General features: G+C 33.1%; 1 protein-coding gene and 1 long non-coding RNA gene across 9 annotated transcripts in view; one reads left to right on the plus strand and one right to left on the minus strand.

Annotated features, from left to right (window-relative positions):
* The window catches only part of LOC118680134 (synaptic vesicle 2-related protein), a 337,472-nt gene that overhangs the window by 216,455 nt on the left and 104,819 nt on the right, over positions 1-16,198 (minus strand). The gene's annotated exons all lie outside the window — the stretch shown is intronic.
* The window catches only part of LOC118680150 (uncharacterized), a 122,417-nt gene that overhangs the window by 8,317 nt on the left and 97,902 nt on the right, over positions 1-16,198 (plus strand). For all 4 annotated transcript variants that reach the window (XR_011396274.1, XR_004975659.2, XR_011396276.1 and 1 more), the window contains one exon: positions 10,359-10,541. This is a non-coding gene — a long non-coding RNA (uncharacterized lncRNA). The remainder of the gene's footprint in view (positions 1-10,358; positions 10,542-16,198) is intronic.

Consider the following 16,198-nt stretch of genomic DNA (forward strand, 5'->3'; position numbering starts at 1 on the left):
AAACATGTCTACCAAGTTTCATAAAGATATCTCAATTTTTACTCAAGTTAGAGCTTGCACGGACGGACGGACAGACAGTCACCCGGATTTCAACTCGTCTCTTCATCCTAATCATTTATATATATATAACCCTATATCTAACTCGATTAGTTTTATGTGATACAAACAACCGTTAGGTAAACAAAACTATTATACTCTGTAGCAACAGGTTGCGAGAGTATAATAATGAAAATAAGTCATATACTTGGGTGTAAAGTGGAAATCCAACCAATGAAATAAACTAATCCCCCAATGTAAAAAATGCCAGGCCTTTGGTCACACGCAAAATTATTGCTGCAAAGTGCCGAGATGTGTTAAATGTGCAGGCAACCATCTTACAGTAAATTGTGAAAAACCTCACAACCAAAGAGTAAAATGTGTCAATTGTGGAGAGCCACATCCAGCGAATTACAGGAGATGCGTCGTAGCCAAAGAGCTGCCAAAAATAAAAAATTAAAAGATTGATAAACCCAATTTGAACAAACATATCCCAAAAAATATTGTAAATGATGCAGCAGAATAAATATAACTGCCTGCGTTCAAAATAAAATGGTCAACGTTCAAACAAAAAAACAACCTATGCTTCTGTAGCTGCATCAGGTACTGAAATGCAAGGTATTGATAACAAAAGACAGGGGGATATTAGCAAAACCCTTCAATTCATTCTTGATAAAATGACCAACCTAGAAACCCCTTTTTCTAAAATCAATAAAAGGGTTAATAAACTTGAGGGCAGTACTAAAAAGACTGTACCTAAACAAAAAAGAAGCTCTTAATGGTTAAAACAATTAAAATTATGTCATGGAATGCAAATGGGTTGCTCAACTATCACCAAGAAGTACAGGCAATCCTAGACATAAATAAACTAGACGTGTGCCTGATATCAGAAACGCACATTACTAAACAATCTTTCATTAGATTTAAAGGATATAAAGTCTACCACACTATACATCAAGAAAATGCAGCAAGGGGAGGAAGTGCGAAAAGAATCAATTAAAATATCAACCATAATGAGGAAATGAATTTGGAAGCGGAAGATATACAAGCAACGGCAATAAACATTAAAATAAAGAATGGTAACATTACGGTAGTTAGCTTGTACAGCCCCCCGAAACACAATATTAAGTGTGATAGATATGAAGAATTCTTCAAAAACATAGGAAAACGATTCATCATTGGTGATGATTTTAATGCTAAACACAGGCACTGAGGGTCGACGCTCATCACAACTAAACTAAGGGAGTTATTAAAAGCGGTTCAAAAATATGGATGTGAAACTTTAACATAGGGCAAGCCCATATACTGGCCTACCGACCCAAACAAGGTTCCCTATCTTATTGATTTTTTTTATCATAAAAGATGTTTCAAGCAATTACGTGCAAATAGAAGATATTTTGGATTTAAATTCAGATCATTCACCGATTGTTCTAACTTTAAGTAAATGAGGCCAGCTAACTCATATCTGACTAAAATGAACTGATTATGAAAGCTTTAGAATTTTACTTGACCAAAGAATTGAATTAACAGTTCCATTACAATCTGAAGAACAGTTAGATCTGGATGTAGAAAAACTGACCAATGATATCCAGTATTCAGCGTGGCAAAATACATCTGAAGTTTGTTTAAGACCAAAAGGTAACAATTATCCTAAAGAAATATTGGAACTAATTTTTGAAAAAAAGAAAACCGAGGAAAAAATGGCAACAATACAGAGCCCCACAAGATATAACTAGACCGAATAACTTAACGTCTCAATTGAGAAACGAAATTAAACAATTTAAGAACGATACCATGAGTGCGTTTCTATGTGAACTTAAAAATGACTCAAGTACTGAATATTCACTTTGGAAGTCTACCAATAGACTGAAGAGGCCAATTATGCAAACCCCTCCAATTAAAAACATTGATGGTAGCTGGGCTCGAAATAACTATCAGAAAGCATCCAGATTTGCTGAACACCTTGAAACGATTTTTCAACCTAACACGATGGATGACACTACACTGTTACCAAACATTACTGCACAAGAAAATATGGAAATACCACCCGTCACTCTAGCTGGAATCAAAAAAGAAATTAAAAATAACATGAACCCTAAAAAAGCTCGTGGTTTCAACCTGATCACCAGCCAGATACTTAGAGGACTACCAAGGAAAGCATTAGTTAAAATAACCAATCTGATTAATGAATCATTCAGACTACAATATGTACTGTCATTATGCAAAGTGGCTGAAGTTATTATGATACCCAAACCTTGAAAGCCACCCCATAAAACCACATCATACCGACCAATTGTTTGAAAAACTTTTATTGAAAATTTCAATTTGGTTTCCGGAATCAACACTCTACGATTGCTCAGGTTCATCGAATAACTGATACAATTGAAAAAACGTTAGAAGAAAAAAAGTGTGCTCAGCAATATTCCTTGATGTAGCACAATCTTTCGATAAAGTTTGGCATGCAGGATTGAACTATAAACTTAAAATGTTTCTTTCAACACAATTCTTGAATATTGTGAAATCATATCTATCAGAACGCTATTTCAGAATCAAACAGGAGGACGCTTTTTCTGCTCTAAAAAAAATCAAAGCAAGCGAGTTCCGCAAAGTAGTTTATTGGAACCAGTTCTTTATATCTTGTATACTAGTGACCTACCAACATTTAACGAAAATATTGTTGCTACATTTGCTGATGATATTGCATTTTAGCCGTTGGCGACAATAATATTGAGTCAACAAAAAAATTTCAAAAAGCCATTGCAGAAGTACAACGCTGGACAACTACTTGGCGCATTAAGCTGAATGAAACCAAATCAGTCCATATCGATTTCACCAATAAACGTATACAGCACAAACCAAAGTATCTTGGTATGACCCTTGATACTAAACCTAGGTGGAAATCAAATGTCAAAAAAAAACAAGAAGAATTAAAACCTAAGTACAGAAAAATGTATCGGCTATTAGGCAGATATTCTGCCTTGTCAATATACAACAATCTACTTTTGTATCAACAAGTCCTTAAACCGATCTGGACATATGGTATTCAACTCTAGGGCTGTACCAGTCAAAGCAACAAATTAATTATCCAAAGATTTCAAAATAAAGTACTTCGTGGTATTGTTAATGCACCCTGGTACATTCGTAATGACAACTTGCATATGGATCTGAATGTAGAAACTGTTGACAACGTCATCAAAAAGTATGCTCAAAGTCATGAACAACGACTTCAACAACATATCCACATTGAGGCTCTCCATCATCCATAATCCTTACCAAAAGATTGAACCCTTTCGAACTTGTGTAAAAAAAACAAAAAAAAAAACTATAAATAAAAAAATAATTGTTCAGGTCTCACTAAAATAGTGACTATAATCCATACATATGTATAAGTTTACATATCTGAAATTAATATCTTAGGATAAGCATTTTGTAATTTTAAAACCGTATAAATTTTAAGTCAGAAACAAATAGTTTATTAGTATTAATTTACTAGATTGCTATAAAATAAATTCCCCAAATGGGTGTATAAAAAAAAAAAAGATAACATAATTTTAACTTACTATAAACATATATACATATAAAGTAAATATATAAGCTATTAATTAATTTTAATAATTAGTTCAAGTAAAGTCGTTTTTACAATAAAATAAAACAAAATATTATAATATACAAAATATTAAATATTATTTAAATGAATAGGAATTGGTTATGGTATCTAAAAGGTAGCCGAAATGGTAACAAATGCATTTCTTAGTGGAAACAGATGGATAACCAACAGAATAACACGCCGATGAAAATAAAGTAACAGATATGCGTGCTACTGAATTTAGTTGTCTGGGGCATTATATTGTATTATACCTATATATTCAGTCTCAAACGACGTGCGCCGTGTGCTTTGCTTTCAAAAAAGCCGGCTCCATGGTTTCTCCACATCAGGCGCAGTATTTGGTTTTTCCAAATTCTAGATCGGCCATTACTTCCAAAAATATTATACTTACTTTTGTTGTTAAACAAGCGCTCGTTTCCAAAAACCTCCACTTTTCTCAAGATGTGTTTTGGCAAAGGCAAGTTTACGATTTTTCGCAGAAATTAGAGGTTTTTTGCGTGCTACTCTACGTTAAAATCCACAGTTATGTAACGCATTACTGACAGTTCTCGGCTGTAAATATATAATCGAACATTTTTCATTGCGATTCGCCAACTTATTTTCAAAACCTTGTTGACTTTTTTTATAATAGAGCTTTCTGTGTCGGCCTGATCGTGGAATATTTTTGGTACTGTTTGTATTATTGTAGTTTTTAATAATAATTTGTACTGTGGAACGTCTTAAATTTTAAGTTTTAATAATTTCCGCATATGATTTTTTTTCATTTCAGAGATTAACTACAATATTTCAAACTCAAATGTGTATTTCTTTACGATTTTCATTTCAAATAATTCAATTTTAAATGAAACCTATCAGATAGATAGATACATATTAATTGAGGTATACGACCTAAAGTCTATTGTGCCCTCCCCTCCGTCACAACGACTCACATAGCCCCAGCACATTGATAAATGCCAATATACTGTTAAGTGCTATTGAGGCGATGTGATCCCTATTCGAAAACATGGATCCAAGGGCCTTAATACTGCGTCTGCAGATTGCTGTACACAAGGGGCTACACTCATGTTAAATAGATGCTTCTTGAGTTCACAATGGCCAGCGTAAAATGCAACAACTACCCGGAATTTGTTCATCGGGAGGTTGATTACCTTTTTAAACCTACTGAGGTTGTAACCACCTACTAGCAATTTAGCCTGGCGCATGCCTTGGCCTTGAAACGTTGTACACGTGTTTCTTGAAGCAATGGGGAGGTTAGTATTGTAGTGGGTGTAATCGAACCATTACCACGTCCACAAAATTCCATTAAAGGAAAATCTATATAGCTCTATAACTAGGCTTCTATTTAAGATATAAAATTGGAGTTGGACCCCTATGGGCTGATTGAAACGGTTCAAAAGTGGGCGTAAAACCGCCCCGTAATTGATTGCTATATCAGCCAAGTTTGCTGAGGACGAGTGCTTTTAGTAGTATTGGAAAATTAGCGTGGCAAAGCTATTATAACCAAATTTGGTACATAAAACTATCCAAACTTTTTAACTTACAGTTTGAAAATGAGCGAAATCGGGATACAACCACGCCTCTTTCCCGTATACCAAAATTATAATTCCATCTAATTCTTTCACTTACATTCAAACCGAATATGAGAACTTGAATGCCAATGGCGGATTTTTTACCACTAATAGCGGTCAATCTCTGAGGTATAACAATTAAACTTAAAGCACATCTTTTGATGGTAATAAGTAGTCCTGGTACTAAGAAGGGATAATGCTTTCCATAGCCCCCACATACTTAATATAAAGATTTTAAAGATTCAGTTGACGTTGACTTTATACCATATATATATAATATATATCGGTCAATATGTGAGTTATCTTAATAAAACTCAGAAAGCATATTTTCCTGGTAATTTGTAAAATCGGTCCACGAAGTACCCCAGGCAAAGACCAATCAAGAACATGCTTGATACTCTGATCTGATGTGAACCGTATTCCCGTTCTACATCGAATGGAACAAATGGTAGTCAGAGAGGGAAGGTCTGGGCTATAAGATGCAAAAAGTTCGACATATCTGAGTGAAGAAAATGATTGCTGTTTACGTTTCAAACGAATGAAATATACTGAAAAAGACGCAGAAGCTTTCCAACGTATTTTCGGAATATTAACAATGGAATGATAATCAAGTTACGTCATCTCTTGGCAAAGGACACGAATAGTAGTTATAGACCTCATAATACCACAATATACCTTATGTAGTGATTTTAAAATGGTTAAATGGTTGACAATATGTTTGAGCTTATATGTATCACCCATATTTCAATTGATTAAATTTTGTTAAATTTGTTATAAAAATTTCGGACACAGAGGAAAAATTAAACTAAGTGTGTATGACCCATAATATAAGTAAGATACTAAATCTACAACTAGAGCCATTCAATTGGCTAACAATGTTTAATTATTACGCAACATTTTTATGGCACAAACAATCACCGCAGTCCCCACCGGTTCCACCGCCCGCTTCAACAGACCGTACGGTAGGATATCCGCGAAAATTGGATTTTTTCCATAGAAACGAGTGAGCTGAGAGTGAGAGATCAATCTCTTGCAACTTAAAATCACAGTCGAATACACTTATTTATAAATAGGTAAAATAATTAATAGTTGGATTTTAGTTTTGAGCTATTACATTATGAAAAATTATAACTAAAAAAGGAAATATGTGAAAAATCGTGTATACAAATTGAGCAATGGCAACATTGGTGAAATGAAAACAGAAGAGAACAAATGAGTTCTGCGTTGCAACTACGGGCATAACTTTTGACAAATTTGGTTTGAATTTGGGCGATAAGTACGGAAGGGAGGAATGTCGTGACTGTTTGTGTTATTATACTCTCGTAACATATTGCTACAGAATATAATAGTTTTGTTCACCTAACGGTTGTTTGTATCACCGAAAAATTATCGAGATAGATATAGAGTTCTATATGTATATGAGACAATATCTCTCAAGTGTACCTGCATTTTTTTTGATGGTCGAGTTTTTCTCGTACAATAAACGTAATTTGGTTCTAAACAATAAAAAAATACAACTTTGACGATTTTTCGAAATTCGAAAAATGTTTAAAGTTATTGTTATTAATATTCTTTTGGACGATCTTGAAAAATATTTATTTTTTCTTAATAGACTATGAGTGAAATTGCCTCTTTCATTTGATATTACTATTTTTACAAAAACCATTGTTTGTAAAAAATACAAAAAATTTTACTAAATAAATTCAATTAAAATCAACTTCACAATCGAATTAACCTTTTTTTTATGAACTTCCTCGAATAAATACAATCTCCCATAAGTGGACACTGAAGGGACCAGCCTTTCTGTCTAGTTAATAGAGGTGTCAGCTTAATATTGGGTCAAGTAAAAAGTTCGTTCGATATATATAATGTAGATTGTCCTTAAGAAAATACACATACATATAATTAATAGTAGGGGAAATTAAAATAATTTTGTTTATTTAGTAATGTTTTAAAAATGTATGCAGGTATATATGTACATATAAAAACATATTTAGATATTTGAAGATAACTTTGTAATTTTTGTTTGAATCTTTTTTAATGCTTGCTGCTTCAGAAGTTTAGATTGGAAAACTGAATCAATATTTTTCAGTTGCTCAAAGGTGGTAGTTATTTCTTGAAAATTGTTGCAAGTTTTTTAATGCACAATAATCTTTAATTCTGATTGTATATAACTGCGTGGAATTATAATTGCAATTATAATGGATTAATTTTTGGAGGCCAAAACTCCTAGTTTAGCGTTAGTCTCAAAAATCTATATTGAAATTATCTATTTCATCTTTTGTCACTATTGCTGGGTGAATAAGGTTTTTGTTTTCTGCTGCTACATTGTTCTGTATGTTTTTAATCTTCGTTTCTAAATGTTTTAATTTATTCATCATATTGATGATACCTCATTTATAATTTCTTCATTTTTTTATTGTTTGCCATTATTAAATTCTTAAACTTTTATTTATTGCATTTTTTAGCAAAATTGTATTATCATTACAATTTTTATTTACGCTAATTTGTTGATTCACTGTTTTAACAATATTGTGATTATTCTTTTGTTGAACTTCTAAATAGTTTAAAATTTCTTGTCTATCTTTATCGTCCATTAATCCAAATAACCTGTGGTAAGTGGTTCCTTTACACATTTAGTAGACCTTTTTTTGTATCTATTAGAATTTGAATTTTCTGGTCGAATCGTTCTAATTTTTGCCTCTAAATTTTCTATTTCGTTCAGAAGGAATTCTTTCTTTTTCATGTTAATGTTTTCTATGTCTCCTCTATAATAATTTAATATTCCTAAAATCTCTGTTGGTTGGATTATGTGCAGGATTGTATTGGTTTCGTTTAGTTTTTTTTCCTGTCCCATATGTACCATTGTGTATCCAGCAACATCAACTATAGGTGTTGAAGGTGCCCCGGTACAACCCCTGTCATCGACTTCTCCCAAGTTACCAGAATCGTTAATATGGTAAACCACATTGTCTGAAAACATTGTTGCCCCGGTACAACCTCTGTCATCGACTTCTCCCAAGTTACCAGAATCGTTAATATGGTAAACCACATTGTCTGAAAACATAGTTATACCTATATTATTATTGCTATTATTTATATTATGTTTAGTACTATCGCTCAGTAGTGCTCCTGTACTAAACTTATATTCTTCTATATCGTTTCTAGAATTTTGGATTCCAGCCAATGGTCTTTTTATATTTTTATAATGGACATTTTATAAATATTTAATTTTAACATAAGTTTCGGCTTTATGACGTACCCGTTTGTATTTTTTTATTGGACCTTCCTACTTGTTTCTAAATAGTCTTCCCTTTTTTTGTTCCTTTTGTCTATATTTTTTCTTTTGAACTTTTGTAATGTTTAGTTTCTCCAATTATAAGTTTCATTTATACCGTTGTGCATAGATTCATTATTATGACTTCCTCTACAAGTATTTTAGATGCTCCTTTCGTGCAATTATTTAAATTGCTTGTGCGTGCTTGAATTTTTAAATTGTGTTTTGATAGTGTTGAAAATATTTTTTCCAGTGATCTGACATTCTCTTCTTAAGATATTGAGAATACTAAAACATCATCAAACTACAAATTTTGTTAATCTATTCCCTAAGAATCTCATTCATCATTCTTTGCAAAGTAGCTGAGGAATTCTTTAGCTCAAAGGCATACGGACATATTCATACAATCCTGCCGGAATAACAAATGCAGTTTTTTCTATGTCTTTTTCTGTCATGAATATTTAGTGATATCCTTTGGCTAAGTCAATGGTGCTAAAGTACTGTGCTACAGTCAACAGTCAGTTGATTTGGTATCCTATACTACTATTTCAAGCATTTACAGGTTGGTTGAAAATTTTATGCTCTTACTAAGAAATAGCACTACTAGCTCCAATTTCTTTTTTCTCAAGTTGGTACATCTGTCGTGAGAACACATGCAAAGTTACAATTCATTCTGTTAATTAGTTCTTTGTTTACAAGCGAACTAAAAACCGCAACCACACCAGAAATCATTGAACAAAAAACTGGGGTTTGAAAAATTATGGTCCGATTTTGACACTGTTTAGACCTGAGATGGCATAACTTAAAGAAAATATTCGTGCAAATTTTTATCCCGATACATTAATTAGTGCTTGATTTGTATACTAGAAAGTGAAAGTCAATGGAATTTAAAGTTGTGTTATATGGGAAGTAGGCGTGGTTACAGACAGATTTCGCCATTTTCGCTCTGCAACATGAGAATATCAAAATAATCTTATCCTTTTATGTCATCTCGGATGTAAAATTTAATGTCTCAGACGCGTTTCGTTATTGATTTAGCGTTATTTTAGTAAGTTTCATTAATATCTCATTCAAGTTATCGCTTATCGCTTGCACAGACTGACAGACGGACGGACGGATGGACAGTCACTCGCTTTTCATCTCGTCTTATCATCCTGATCATTTATATTTATATATAGGTATAACCCTATATTTATCTGAATTAGTTTTAGGTGATACAAACATCTGTTAGGTGAACAAAACTATTATGCTGGGCCAAAACGAATACGTAGTCAGGGTCCCCAAAAACATATAATACCCCAGGTATGGTAAAAGGAACCCCTCAACGGTTTTTTTTGTGTACTTGTGTTATTGGTTTAACTCAACAAAATACATTTTAAATACCTACATGTAAATATTGGTAAACAGCGGGACTTACCCAGCGAAGTTGGTAGTTCATGAATGGTTTTTGGTATTAAGACAAATACTTACATAATTAAATCTACATACCTGATCTACAATTATACATATTATATGTATCAGATATTCTTAAGACCTGAGCAGACCTTTCAGAGTACATAGGTAGGTCCCACTGGTTTAGAAAGCGATAAACAAAAGGAATTTACGGAGGGATTTTCCGCGCACGTAATTTTAATAAAATAAAATAAATTTGCTTATTTCTAAGAAATATATATAACTAAACATTATATATTATTATGCCAATGTATACCTACGTCATATAAAAGTATACAAGTATGTTGTGCGTACAAAAATATACCAAGTTATGAAGCAACTTTATTCAAACAACTTTCTATATAATATTTACAATATATGCAATACATAATGATGTGAATGTAAAAAAGTGAAAGTCAAACAGTGTACTTTATAATAGGTACTATATACATATACTTGTATACTGCGTTTGAGACATCATAACACCTGACATCATGACACCTAAAAAATCTGTTAAGTAAAAACCATAAAAAGGATTCAATTAGCCTGAGAGCAGAGCAGTATCACCGTAGAACGGACCCACAAAATTGTTAACCGGATAATAATTATTTTAGATATTTCGGTAAGTCTAATTTTTTAATAAAGTTACTAATTAATAATACCTAGGTTAAGTAAAAGATCTATTGCACTAAGTCGTCTTTACATAGGAAATAATCAAGGACATAGGGGTCAGCGTAAAATCCCGAGGTGCGATCTGTTGAGTAAAGCGCAAAAACTGTTCAACATAGGACTAGGTCAGAAAATCCTTATATTAATCGCAATTTAGAAATAGTCAGCCACATAGATCTCGGAGCGAAGAACCTGATGTAGGGTCTGTTGAGCAAAGTGTAAATACTGTTCAACGTAGGACCAGGAGGAAATATTCATAGGAGCGTTCTGTTGAACAAATTATAAATACTATTCAACGTAGGACTAGGAACGAAAAACCAGAGGTACCGTCTGTTGAACAAGTAGTAAATACTGTTGAACATAGAACTAGGAGAGAAAAGGCCGAGATAAGGGTTGTTGAACAAGTTTAAAATACTACGATGTCCTTTGATAAGGCTCCTGAAAGCGTTTGGAATACAATCATGACTTAGTAAATTTCCCCCTGAATCGTGAGCAAAATCTACATATAAATGGGAACTGAATATCAGAATTAAATAACTAAAAAGAAGTTACGTGGTTGCATTTGCTAAGGACGCCATTTGGTTCAATTTTTTCATGCGGAACAGACTTTCCAGGCAATAGTATTCCTATAGCACCTGTACCTGCAGAGATAAGTCCGGGCGGCCAAGAGACCTGCAGCAAACTTTGACTACAAGCGTTTAGTTATAACGCCAGGTGAAGAGCAAAGACCAATTGACATTATTCAATTCATAAATTTCGAAGAGTTGTCATTTGAAACAATATACATTGTTCGTGCATGCTCTGAAACATATAGTAAGTTAATACTTTCTGAAGTTCGCCGCTGGAATTGCTGGAAATTAAGAATAGTACATCAATTTGCCTTCGAAATCGTATCGAAGCCGTAATCGAGCTACGCCCAAAATCTATTAAACAAAAACTTTGTTCAAAACTTGATTCAACACGATAATGGTTACAAGGTTTTGAAAGCTAACGCCTTTCATCCCTGAAAACTGGGAAGCTGAGAAAAAGGCAATTGCAATGATTTGATAATTTGGACTTTCTACCTTCTTCATAACTCTATCCACTGCTGAATCTCAGTGAATTGAGCTTTTGGTCATTTTACCTAAACCTGTTGATTTTAAAGATATTTCGGAAGAGGAAGTCAACAATTTAACAAACCAAGAGAGGTATCACCTTATTCGATCTGATGCGGATACTTGTGCAAGATATTTTGACTTCCGCTATAGACAGAGCTTTAAGCTTCTTAATGAAAATGCCGGCATTTTTGGAGAGCATTAGGTTAAAAACTTTTACTGGAGAGTGGAGAACCTCCCATGTACAATGGTATATATTGGCTTAATAATGCTCCCAGGATCACAGTTTAAGATCCTCAGATCCTGATGTTATCAATTTCGTTGACAATTACATTTCTACAGATGGTTCGGCGAGCCACTTAGAAAATTATTTGGGTTAACATAAGCATAACCACAGTCGGTCTCGTACAATAGAGATAAGAGGACAACAATTTTGTCGTTTTTGTATACCGTATCCACCAATGCTTTCCACTCAAATATTGCTACCCCTTTCAAAAGCAATTCAAAATTTGGAAAGGCTTAAGGAAAATTTAAATAAATAAATGACTTATCTTATATATAGAATAAGTCTTTACTGATACCAGAATAAATACGTATTTTTGACTATTTGCTAGCTCTGAGATCAAGCTTATCAAAACCCTACATTTTTCTAAAAAGAAATTTAAAGGATCGTTTCACAAATGCCTATAATCCTCTTATTTCAGAACTCCTATATACTTAATTATGAAAACAAGTCTACCAGAGGAATTTCTTGGCTATTAAATGAAACTATATCAGAAGTAAATGCTGGATATTATACCGTTAAGAAAAAACTTAAAAATATATGTAGGTCACAAATTTATATCAGGCACAGAAATATCTGCACAAGGATCAGTAAATTGCTGCATTGAGCTTCATACCCAACTAAAAATGGAGCGGAACTTCAGAACCTTCCTTCAGGTTTGACTGAAATATTCGTAGCTAGGATTTTAAACCGTTGTGTTCAGCGACACAATCAGTTACAAACTCTTTGCTGAGCTGATTTTGCATCATTGTATAATATTGCTTAATCCAGTAGAAGAGTACAAGACAGTGATCAAGAGAAAGAAAAGGGAGAAGATGATAATGTACCAGAAAGTAGGGTTGTTATGTCCTTCAGAGATGGTAGGGGATTTGTTAAAAAAAACGTACCAAACCTTGTACATATGATTCGGTAAAGAAGATTTAGCCCAGATGTGGCCGGAAGGGAGTATTTCCGCGAAATGGTAATGCTTTACTATCCATGGCTGAATGAACATCAAGGTCCCATTGAAAAAGATAACGAGCAGGCTTGCGCACCTACAGGTAACCAGAATTCGTAATAGGTGGACTGATACTTTACTCAATATTCTCTTTACCTGCTAACCAGTTAATAAAGTTGTGGCTACTTAGCAAAGACATTTTCATTGTATTTCAGGCTTATCGATTTCAAACTAATTATAACTGCTGAAATATCTATGGCAGGCGCTCGTATGTTTAGCTCTGTTGATGCCCAATTAAAACAAATATTTCAAACAGAGAGCCCCTCGGGTGGCAAACCAAATGGGTGGGTATTCTCTTATCCCAATGATGCTTACAGCACTTTAGTTGGTTCCCCTTTGTGGGAGTTATTTAAATACTTTGAATAAACAGAAATATTGAGGCAAATGGAGGTTCAGGCTTTGGTTATAGTTTCAAACCGTATGACAAACGATGATATACTTGTAACTCTAATATGACAAACGATAATATATCACTAATTGAAACTCGGGTAGGTAGTTCCGAAGAAGTTCCCGATGATGCTAAATCCAACCGAGGATATCGTTTCAACTGCTAAAGACTTAGTTAAGGGAATCTTTTGAAATATATAATTATAATGAAACATAAACACGTGTGATGGCTTGGTTAATAGGGCAACTAGACAACTTATGCAAATTGATTTCCATTGTTTTTTTTCAGCAATTCTGTGGATTAAATTCTTGGAACTTCCTCTTGGTTTAATAGCACGTTCAAAAACGCCTTATTCTCTAGAAAGCACCAATTGAAAAAGTTCTTAAATCGTTTCAATACAAAAGAACTGAACAGATTTTAATTGAAAGAAATGATTTTTAAGGTGTTGCGACTGAGGGAATAACTAGACAACAATAACAGACAACAAGTTTTAAATTTATGATTTCCCGAACTTCAGGACATCACTTGACATCATTGTAAAGAAAATTTGTTTAAAGTTTAAGAAGCATAGTCAACATTGTACATATAGGTATATATGCTTCAAGTACCGTTATTTTCATTATGACGCGCGCGTTTTTGCATAATGTAGTCTGGTGTGTTGTGTAAGCTTGCATCTATAATTTTCTACTGTAAGGTTGATGTTTGATTTGTATACTGTAAAAAGAAAGAATCAGAGGTAGTCATCCGATTTCGCCCATTTTTGCAGTGTCTAATAGGAATGTTTGGGTAACCTCACACACCAAATTTAGGTGTCGGTCAAGTAGTTGTTGAGATATAGGATTCCTTCTAAAGGTGGGGGGTGTCACTCCCATTGTCCAAATTTCACACAAGATCCTAAAAAACCTTCTCTCCGATCCTGGTTTTGAAATTTAATGCTTGTTTCTCATTTCTTCAGTGAGTTATATTAAACATAACCGTTGAATGGAGAGTGAGCGTGGTTATTATCTAATTTTATAGGTGATAAAGTAACTACTTTTCAGCAAGTTAAGTTGATATATCTTAAGCGGTTTAACCTGGAAATAATTTTGGTTGCGTAGTTCCTCCACTTTTTAAAATTTTTATGCCACAGGTGTCCCTGGCTACTGCGATTTCCTGTACCAAATTACAGTTTTGCTTTTTAATTTGGCTTAGTTATGGCACTTTAAACGTTTTCGTTTAATAGCGTTTTGTAAGCGTGGTAATGGTCCGATTCGACCTCCCTTGGGTGCCAAGGAATATGTGTACGAACGGATGGACAGACATTCACCCGGATTTCAACTCGTCTCGTCATCCAATTCATTTATACAATAGGAAATATTCTCGAAGAGCAAAACTTTAGTTCCCTACTTGGTGTAAAATATTCAACAACACTTGCGGGTATATCAAATGATTGGGCATTTTCAAACATAGGGCCTTCCCATGTTAATGAGACAGTACATACGTGGCTATTATGATAGTATTTGTGTTTCTATTTCGTTTTACTGCAACATTTCTTCCCCTTTTTCAAACATAATGTCATTAGAATGGCATAGGAATTCTAACAGTAATTTTTAAGAAAATAATAATATAATATGTAAATATTCTAATTAAAAAAATATAATTTATAAATATTATTTGTTATTATAAAACAATTTGTATAAATATAATATGGAAATTAAATGGTATAAGAAAAAATTAAATGTAATTTGGATACATGTTGTTAAAAATATATTGTATATACTAGTATGGATATACCTATGTGTAAGAATCTCCATAAAAACGTGTGTTAAAATTGTAAAGATAACATATAAATTATATATAAATCAATTAGAAGTGTATACAACAAACATCAAGTACGATATCGCATAATTTGAGTAAAATTAGTACAAACTGCTCTAATTAAGTTCACTGTGAATGTATATAACTGAGGCAACACTTCCTGCTTCTAATTAAAATATATACGAAAATCTTACTTTGTAAGAGTATAAAATGTCCCGAACTTGCCCCTTCCTTACTTTTTTAATATATATTTTGTCAAGACCTATTTTCCCGCGGTTACACCTGCCCTTCCTTATTTGTTTCTAAATTTGTTCACCTGGATTTGAAATTATCCAAACATATTCAAGAATTGTGGTAGTATGAAGGCTAAAATGAAGTTTGCAGTACATTGTAATGCCAATTTTGAGCAATATGAATATATAGAAAATTCATCGATAGTGTAAGGACCCGTTGAACTGTTTTTCGGGAATGTGAGAAGCATTTCTATTGTATTTTTGCGATGCAAAGGCATTATTTTTAAAACCAAATACAACGTTCGTTCATATTAAACACCTTTTTTTAGTTGCAAAGTAAGATTTAAAAAGTTTTACATCATCAGAGTAAATAATTATCTTCTTAATTATCTTACAGCAACTACAATGCTTACGCTGCAGTTACACGATCAAGAACTTGCTTTCAAGTTGATCACACAAGCTACTTGTAAAAATTTATTTAATATTTAATTAATTTGCAATCGTGACGTAGGCTGCAAGTAACTTGATAATCAATAATAGTTTTACGATACCGTCGTCATAGAAACCACTTAAAATCCTTAAAAAATTTGCACGAAATCAATAATATAATGGAATGGGAAGAAAGACGAGTTGAGAAAGGCAATCTCATTCTACAAAAATAACTATATTCTAAATATTGTATAGGTATTCAAGAGACACAGACATTTCAATATCTGCAAAAATTATATAAAGAAATTCATTGTCCAGACGCGGTCGTATAGCATGAAAATCTAGTTTGCGAGAAATGAGTGACACTTTGTGTAACACTTTAGTGAAAA

Source organism: Bactrocera oleae, chromosome 4, assembly GCF_042242935.1.
Source record: "Bactrocera oleae isolate idBacOlea1 chromosome 4, idBacOlea1, whole genome shotgun sequence".
Lineage (NCBI taxonomy): Eukaryota > Metazoa > Arthropoda > Insecta > Diptera > Tephritidae > Bactrocera > Bactrocera oleae.